This window comes from Rhagoletis pomonella, unplaced genomic scaffold, assembly GCF_013731165.1.
Source record: "Rhagoletis pomonella isolate Grant_MI unplaced genomic scaffold, Rhpom_1.0 Rhpom_scaffold_00008, whole genome shotgun sequence".
In the NCBI taxonomy this organism is placed as follows: domain Eukaryota; kingdom Metazoa; phylum Arthropoda; class Insecta; order Diptera; family Tephritidae; genus Rhagoletis; species Rhagoletis pomonella.
The window spans coordinates 7,330,989-7,341,062 of NW_023458562.1; the positions used below are offsets into that span (position 1 = coordinate 7,330,989).

The 10,074-nt window shown below is 37.0% G+C and overlaps 1 protein-coding gene across 1 annotated transcript in view; it reads right to left on the bottom strand.

Annotated features, from left to right (window-relative positions):
• LOC118745056 (protein anachronism-like) overlaps positions 1-10,074 on the bottom strand; it is a 223,935-nt gene that overhangs the window by 86,185 nt on the left and 127,676 nt on the right. The gene's annotated exons all lie outside the window — the stretch shown is intronic.

Here is a 10,074-nt window from a genome sequence, read left to right on the forward strand (position 1 = left end):
TCAGATAATGAATTTCCACTAATTTTATCGCTTTTTCCTTCTCTTGCTTGTTTGACAAGTTGGCGTGAACATCCAAATATCTTTGCTACTTTTCTTTCTCCCCATAAATCTGGTACCAGCTTTAATAATTCATACTTTTCAAATCTACCAATCTGTGGATCATTGAATTTATTTCTTAGCTTTTCAATAATTTGCAGCAAATCAGCGGAAGCATTACCGTTATTAGTAGATTTATCATCCTTAGCAAAAGAGAAATCTGAATCAGATTCGTTCTCAGACTCAGATTTATTCTCATACTCAGAAGATGCAGAAGATTCAGGTTTAGATTTACGTTTACCAGTAACTTTAGGCCAACCTTCTTTCAAAAGCTGTTTACGACATTTGTCGCACAAATACAAACTGTGAGGTACGTTTCTTCCTATTTACTTTACGCACATTCTTATTTTTATGACATTTAAATTTAAAAGGATTATAGCACTTAACAAAAGGCATAATTAAAAAAGAAGCAAGTAATGAGTAGCGACAAAAAAATATTTACTGTAGAAAAATCTTCCAATGCGATAATCGTAGAAAATGTTACACTTTATTAGGCACGATACTTATAATATGAGTGAATAAACTCGGCTGTAAGAAGGCATACAACATTGCCACCTAGTGGAATTTTAGGGTACTTGAATTCTCCGACTTAAACTAGAATTATCAGTATTGGACAATTTTAAGTACTTTATTTTTCATTTATGGACATGGAATCTCTTATATTTCTTTTGCAAAATTCCTAAATAATAATTTTTCTCACATTTAGTAAAGCACGAAGGAAATAGATAATAATATAATGTAGTAGGGATGACAGCAGAGCATTTGCTCGGATTGAGAGCGTTGCGCTGAGTAGGTTTTTTTATTTGTAACTCATACAAATATTGCTGTCCCAAAATTCCCTTTTTGAAAAAATTAATTTTTTTCTATGAAATATTAATTTTAAATTTTTTTTATGATACACAGTTTTAAAGTTTAGGAAAGGTTGTTCAAAAAAGTCTAATTTCGTTTTAAAATCCGTTCATTCGTTTAAAAGTTATGGCGGTTCGAAAATTTTTTTGCAAAAAACTTTGACCCTTGACAGTATGGCAACCCCGCGTTACATAGACCTAACACCATATTTTTTATTTTAGTTTTTACATATACTATAAGATATATCATTGCCAAAAAAAATAAAGAACTTTTTTTTCCGAGTGGCTTTTTTTGCAGAGAATGCCTCATATGTGAAGTTAAGAATAAAAAATTTCAGAAAAACAACCAGAAAAGTTTCCCAAACAATCGTGCCACTTTTCTTTTCACCTTTTATTCAGTTTTCGGATCCATTTCCGGATTTTTTGCTGGCTATACGCATATACGTACATGCATATACAGATTATTAAAGACGATCTAAATTACACTGTGTGACAAAAAAAATTTATATACTTTTTCGACGTTCACATGTGTTGTAGATCTAATCGAGCAGAAAAATCTGCATACTCAGAATTTTAAATAACCCTCAAAATTCTGGGCTCAAGGCCAAAAACCGCGGTTATTCATAGGTTGAAGCATAGGTATACTTGCTCGTGACTTTATTTCTGTTTACCCGAGGAAAAATACGTATACATGTATGTGATTTAAGATAAGACATTCCGCTGCTTAAGTACAACAATGTATAAATTTTTAATTTGTCTTAAGAAATTGCGTACTTACTCGGAGAACGTACAGAGTATGCGCATACTTTTAATTTCTATGAGAAATATTATTGCCTCTTTTTATAGGTTTTTTAAAAATCAATTAGAGGTCGCGACTTATCATTTTAGGCCAGAAAATATGGTTTCGTAGATTTACCAGTTTAGATTGTACAACATATTTTATAAAAAAAACGTTATTTTCTTACTTGATGCACTTATCTCTTAATAGCTTGACTATTTTCAATCCGATTTAAAATGCCCGATTCCAAAAGGATTCAACATGGTGCTTAAGGAGGCCAAGCAAAATGTGTATACCAATTTTCCTAAAGTTTCATGAAAAATCGATTTTTGGCTTAAGGGCCATTGTATAAATAAATTTTGAGTAAATATTGATTAACTCCTTAGCCACACTATTAAAAAAAATCTGCACAACCGGTACATACACACAAATAAATTCAAGGCCGCATTTTTCCTTAATTTGCTTAACTTCGACAATTTTTATGCAATTCCATTAGACGAGGTATCAATTTATTCGAAAATAAATATTATTTTAGATAAATACCACATATTTGGCAACTTTCATAGACATTTTTTAAATTCGCGATGATCAAAGTTGAAAAAATGAAGAAAAATAGGGGGTCATTAAAATTTAACCGATGAAAACTTCCAACAAGCTAAGTCCAACAATATACTGTTATACATCGTTTTAAAGGTTTATAAATCCTATTTAAAAACTTTAAAAAACGATTTTTTTATATAAAAAATGGAGGGTTCATTTTCATGTTGTACTCGACCATACCTACAGCCTACACTAGGTTTTGTTTCGGGTGTATTTCATGACCTTTTTTGTAGCACCGTGTTATTATATATCATTTTAATGCCGATAGCCTTGTAGCTAGTGCTAAGTACTAATTGTAATTTTAATTATAATCAATAAAAAATAATAATAATAATATATCATTTTAAAGGTCTATAAATCCTTTTCCCACAACATGTTCGATCTTTAAAATTCAATGAAAAATAGTCATTCAAAAACTGATAAATGTACAAAATCGTGTTTTCTAGCCTAAAATGACAAGTCGCGACCTCTAACTGATTTTTAAAAATTCTATAAAAATAGGCAATAATATTTCTCATAAAAAGGAAGGAAATAAGGAGGTAGGGTCTTGATAAAAAAAAATACTAATTCTTCTTTTTAGTTTTTTGAGGTACTACCCCCTGAAATGGTTACATATAAGGAAAAAATATTTATCATTTAATATTGACTCAATTGACCCAGATTAACACGTGTCACAAACGTGTTGGAATAATGAACCATGTATCGTGGTTCTGTGCGTTATTATATACTTACTCGTACATGTAAAAAGTCCTAAATATACATATTTTAAAGGGACAAAATCAAACTTATTTTCCATTTATTTATGAATGATGGTGTGAACAGAAATAAGGGGGCAAGCCAAAGGCAGCACTGACGCAAAGCGATACTGTCGTTATCTCAACTTGGACACGTTTGAGGCACGGGTTAGACTTGATTAATTGGGCCAAAATTTTTCAATAAAGGTAACCATTTCCAGTTGGCCCAAATCGCAGCAAACAAAACCAAGTGTAAAAAATTGTTTTCTCAGGTTTCGCAGATTTTTGATTATATCTGGATCATACATATTCTAAGGTATCGGACAACATAAATATTAACACGAATCTCCTACTTTAAAGTTACTAAAAAAAGTATTCGAGACAAATCAGTGATTAGCTTTCAATATGTAAACAAAGTCGGCAGTATGTTTTAATGTAATGTAACAGCCCAAAAGTAGGCGGCCGCTGTGGTGTGGTGGTATGCAGTGCGCGCTTGCACTCCGCAGCGCCTGGGTTCAAGCCCTGTTCAAAGCAACGTCGCAAAAAAAATAGAAAAAAGGTTTTTTCACTTCCGAGTGTATTTTTGCCATGAAAAACATTTTTCTTCTCATAAAAATACAATCGCCGTTCGGAGTCGGCGTAAAACTGTAGGTCCCTCTACTTTGTGTGACAACATCAAGGCGTACGCGACAAATCGGAGGAGAAGCTCGGCCAAACACTAACATAGCATCAATCTATTATTATTTTTATTAACAGTCCAAAATATCAAAGAGTTTTTTGGCGCGGAATCCACCGGGCTAAAAAATTAGAAAATCTAGTTTTCTTCGAGCATTTTTGATGTTCTTTCACAATAAAACAAGTAATTTTTAGCAAAAAAAAAAAACCGACTTAAAAAACAATATATATATCTATATATTTCATGATTCAATAATCGGATCTAAACCAAATTAGTATAGGACCACCTCTGAGACACTACCTTTCCGTTGCAAAAATTATCGAAATCGGTTGACGTGGTGCAAAGTTATGCGGTAACATACATAAAAATAAATAAATAAAAAATAAAAAATAAAAATATTCCGACGAACTGATAACCTCCTCCTTTTTTGGAAGTCGGTTAATAAAATAGTTCCCTATACTTTTCAATATCCATGTGTTTTCGGTGGAAAACTATTTGTAACGCAACAGTCTTTTTTACTAATTGAATTTTCAGGTAGGACTTTTTTTTATTGAGAGAGAGAGAGAGAGAGAAAGAGAGGGCTCATTTTTCAAGCAACAATGTAAGCTATTCAACATGTTATTGTCCCATAGTTAAAATGTATGTTCTTTCAAACTTATATAGGCTCAGGAAATAAGAATAACAAACAGGATAATTATATTATTTTAAAAAGGAATGAGCCTGAAATAAGAAGAAGAACGACAAACGAAAAAAGAAGCTAAAACAAGAAGAAGATTTTCCGCTTAAATAATAAAAATCTGTTGGATTTATTTCACCTATTTTGCTAGTACTATTATTATCTTCCAAAATGCACTCTCGAATGGTGCTATAAGAGTTTTCCTGCAAGAGTCAGGGCCACTTGAACTGCCGTGTCCTCGAATATTACATCGCAAAACAAAGCGCATTTTGAAGGGTAAGAATAGTACTATATGACATAGAGCAGGGGTGGGCAAGGCCGAGACCGAAAAGGGCCACATGTAAAATCTAAATGCCACAAAGAGCCACAAAAACCCCCCCCTGTGGAGGGAAATATGAATACAAATTTTCCACCATTTAGTTTAATATAATAATGGTAAAAAATATCTAATGATCTCAAATATTTAAGATCTCTTTTCGGAGATATTATTAGAGAGATCTAGGTTTAATTATTTTCGTTTCTTGCGATTCGATTTTACTTTCTCGAGATATACTAGTTTTAATAGTACTTCGGTATTACGTCGTAATCATTAGTCATCATAGCATGTGGAGAGGCTATTCAATTGTTATGAGCGAAAACTTTTTGTGTATTGATTTATGTATGTATTCTTGTAAATATTGTTAAGTTTTTGCTTTTCTTAAATACAAACTGTTACGAAAAAGGCATCCTTTGATTAAAAAAAGATTTGGTTAAACGCTTTTTTTCCAAGTTTTTGGTGCTTCTGAAAATCAAAAGTTGGCAACACTGTTCAAAAACTATTTGAAAATTTTATGATTGTACCAGGATGCTGTTGCCGTAGTGGTAAAAAGTATTTTGGCGAAATTTCTTGCACTATATAAGTCAAAGCCGTGTTTGTGGAAGATTAAGTTCACGTTATTGCAGTTGTGAATTAAAAAAAAAACACTGTTTAATAAAATGGTAGAAAAATTATGAACTTTCGGCTCTAATCATTTCGATCTTTCCTGGACCTCAGTTGTAAAGAAATAAATATTGTACCAGCTTGCTGGTAAGTTAAATGCTTCGAGCCTGATTTAACAATCACTTGATGGAGCCAGCAAGCTGGTGTCGTATATTTCCCCTTTTATACAAAAAGGTTTTTGGTTGGATAAAATATTAGCTTTTTCCAGAGTTCATTGTTTTTCTATACCATTACTTATTGAAAATGTTTGCGTATATACTTATACATGTATATGTATGTAAAAAATTTGAGCTACCATTTTTAGCCTATAGTCATTTAGTAATTTTTTTTAAAGAAATTTGGCTACCACTAAAAAGATTCGCGGCAACACTGATGAGTTTGTCATAAAAGAAGAGGAAGAACTTTATCTGTAAATAGATCTAAGCTGGTCAGAACCACAGTCGTGGTATAGCTCTGTCGTCGCCAAAATAATTGTCTAATTCATCTAAACTCGTAACTCTCGTAACCGCATAAACCCTGTAAATAAACCGGGTTTCTGGTAAATGTTTTGTTACGTATTCTAACCGATGACGAAAACAACTATGCAGTTGTTGCAACTAGGGTTGCCAACATTTTCTTAAATATTTATAGTACTTTAAAAAGAAAATTGGAAAAATATAGTATACTTCAAATACATATATGGGGTATTCCCAACGGTGTCGTATTGTTGTATGTCGTAAACTTTAAACGCCTAAAATATGTATTAAGGGGGTTCGCAAAGTATCATCAAAGTCATATTATGAATTGTTGCAGTGTTAAAAAATAGTTCGTTGTCGTTTCAAGTTCTCTAAACATTTATTTAAGCTTTTAAAGTTTACGGCATACAACAATACGACACCGTTGTGAATCCTTCAATAGTATTTTATTTAAAAGAAAAAGTAAAAACGATTTTTATGTGATGGAAATAGTTCTTCCTGTGAATGCCGAAGTTGTTGGAATAGGGAGTGGAAATGAAATAATTTTGAGTAAATTTGTTAATTATTTCTCAGTGTTTTTAAAATTATTGTACCTTTTTTGATTATAAACTCACTATGACCTTTTACTTTAAATAATGTTTCATTTAATAGTGTTATTTCAGTATAAAGGTCATTCATATTAGCACACATTTTTTCGTGCAAATTACTGAAATATATTATTTTTGCGTCCAACAGTATACAACACACCGACCGGAAAAATAGTACAATACTATATATTATAGTACGGTTGGCAACCCTAGTTACAACTAAGTTCAATATAGTACATTCCGTACGTTTGCTGCAAGAGGGTCATAATGCGAAAAAAATAAAAAGTCGAGAAACACGTCTTTAATGTAACTCTCCAATGGTTAGTAAAAATGACGGCATTTTTCTTCTAATGAGTTATTGTTAATCGATACTGCTAAATATGAAATTTTTGTGCAACATGGAAAAAGGTGGCGGTCATCTCTGCATACGTACCTCAAATATTTTTAATTTTTGTTCATGACTTTATTGTAACAAAGGTATGCTATATCATATCGTCGTTTAAAGTACAAAACCGCGTATCGTCATTCTGCAAAACCGCGTAACTGACATTGGCTGCCAAAAATTGGATTTGCTCACACAAGCCCTTGGCTGAATCCTTATCCATTCGTCCTGAAATATACTGGCCAGAAATGCGATTGCTTTATAAAAAAGAGAACCATTTTGAAATATCAGTGTTTTTACGCTCTAGAAAATAATTTCTACAATTCACATACGTGGTTTTGCATTTTGCTGATACGCGGTTTTGCATTTTGTTGATACGCGGTTTTGCACTTTAAACGACGATATATATGTATTCATATATGTATTTTTAGCTACTGGGGTGTTCTATTCTTCTTCTTCTTAATTGGCGCTGTAACCGCCTAAGCGATTTTGGCCGAGTCCAAAACAGCACGCCAGTCATTTCTCTTCTGTGCTAACTGACGCCAATTGAAAATGCCAAGTGAAGCCAAGTCCTTCTCCACCTGGTCTTTCCAACGCAGAGGAGGCCTTCCTCTTCCTCTGTTACCAGCATCGCGGCCCGCGTTGAATATTTTCAAAGCAGGAGCGTTTCTGTCCATCCGAACGACATGGCCAAGCCAGCGGAGCCGCTGAATTTTAATTCGCTGCACTATGTCTATAGCGTTGTAAAGCTCATACAGCTCATCGTTAAATCGTCTGCGATATTCGCCATCACCAACGCGTAAAGGTCCGTAAATCTTTCGCAGAATCTTTCTCTCGAAAACTCCAAGAGCCGCCTCATCAGATGCTTTCATTGTCCATGCCTCCGCGCCATACACCAGCACAGGCATGATGAGTGACTTATAGAGTGTGATCTTTGTACGACGAGAGAGGACTTTACTTCTCAATTGCCTACTCAGCCCAAAGTAGCACTTGTTGGCAAGAGTGATTCTCGGTTGGATTTCAAGGCTGACATTATTATTGGTGTTAATGCTGGTTCCCAAATAAACGAAGTCGTCTACTTTTTCAAACTTGTAACTGTCAACAGTGACGTGGGTGCCAAGACGCGTATGCTCTGACTGTTTGTGTGCTGACAGGAGATACTTCGTTTTGTCCTCGTTCACCACCAGACCCATTCGCTTTGCTTCTCTATCCAATCCCGAGAAGGCAGAACAGACGTAGCCCTTGTTTTTACCGATAATATCGATGTCGTCGGCATACGCCAGCAATTGTACGCTCTTATAAAGTATTGTGCCTGAGCGGTTCAGTTCTGCGGCTCTTATTATCTTCTCCAACATAAGATTAAAGAAATCACATGAAAGGGAGTCCCCTTGTCTGAAACCTCGTTTGGTATCAAACGGCTCGGAGAGGTCCTTCCCTATTCTGACGGAGCTGGTGGTATTGCTCAACGTCATTTTACACAGCCGTATTAGTTTCGCGGGGATACCAAATTCAGACATCGCGGCATAAAGGCAACTTCTCTTCGTGCTGTCGAAAGCGGCTTTGAAATCGACAAATAGATGGTGTCGATCCTATTCTCGCGGGTCTTTTCCAAGATTTGGCGTATTGTGAATACCTGATCTATGGTGGATTTTCCAGGCCTAAAGCCACACTGATAAGGTCCAATCAGCTCGTTGACGGTGGGCTTCAGTCTTTCGCACAATACGCTCGATAAGACCTTGTAACCTATGCTTAGAAGGCTAATTCCGCGGTAGTTGGCGCGTATGGCGGGGTCGCCTTTCTTGTGGATTGGCCAGAGCACACTTAAATTCCAGTCGTCGGGCATGCGTTCATCTGACCATATTCTGCATACGAGCTGATGCATGCACCTCATCAGCTCCTCGCCGCCGTACTTGAATAGCTCGGCTGGCAGGCCGTCAGCTCCAGCAGCTTTGTTGTTTTTCAGCCGCGTAATCGCTATACGTACCTCGTCATAGTCAGGCGGTGGGACAGCTGCTCCATCATCATCGACTGGGGACTCGGGTTCGTCTTCCTCACTACTTTCAGCGCTGCTACCATTCAGTAGGTTCTAAAAGTGTTCCCTCCACAATTTAAGTATATTCTGGACATCGGTCACTAGGTCGCCATTGTTGTTCTTACAGGAGTTCGCCCCGGTCTTGAAACCTTCCGTAAGTCGCCTAACCCTCTGGTAGAATTTTCGGGCGTTCTTCCTGTCGGCCAGCATCTCAAGCTCTTCGCACTCACGTATTTCGGCCTCTCTCTTCTTGTTGCGGCAAATACGTCTCGCTTCCTTCTTCAGTTCCCTATAACGGTCCCACATGGCTCGCGTTGCGCCCGATCGCAGCGTGGCCCTGTAGGCGGCATCTTTTTTTCTCTGCGGCTTCTTGACATTCCTCATCGTACCAGTTGTTCTTTCGGGCTCGCTGAAATCCAACTACTTCTTCGGCGGCGGTACTTAATGATCGGGAAATGTGGTTCCACTGCTCGCGTACGTTGGATTGCTGAAGAGTGCTCTCAGAGAGCAGGTGTGTGAATCGAGTGGCGAATAAATTGGCCGTCTGTTGTGATTGCAGCTTTTCGACGTTAAGCTTTCCTTGCATTGTTGGGCGCACATTTTTTGCTGCACAGAGGCGGGTGCGTATCTTGGCTACAACAAGATAGTGGTCCGAGTCGATGTTTGGCCCTCGGAGTGTACGTACGTCCAAAACGCTTGAAGCATGCCTTCCGTCTATCACAACATGATCGTTTTGGTTTCTCGTTTTTCGATCTGGAGACAGCCATGTAGCTTGGTGGATGTTCTTATGCTGGAACCTAGTACTACATATTACCATATTTCGGGCCCCGGCGAGAAGTCGATCAGCCTCAGTCCGTTATCGGACGTTTCGTCGTGGAGGCTGAATTTTCCGACAGTGGCGCCAAAGATCCCTTCCTTGCCCACCTTGGCATTAAAATCGCCAAGCACGATTTTGACATCGTGTCGGGGGGCAGCGCTCATATGTACGTTCCAAGCGCTCATAGAAGAGATCCTTGGACGCCTCATCCTTCTCTTCCGTCGGGGCATGGGCGCAGATGAGCGAGATGTTGAAGAATCTAGCTTTGATGCGGATTGTGGCTAGACGTTCGTCCACCGGGTTGAACGCCAGTACTCGGCGACGGAGTCTCTCTCCTACCACGAATCCAACACCGAATTTGCGCTCCTTTACGTGGCAACTGTAGTAGACGTCGCAAGGCTTCACGCTTACTTT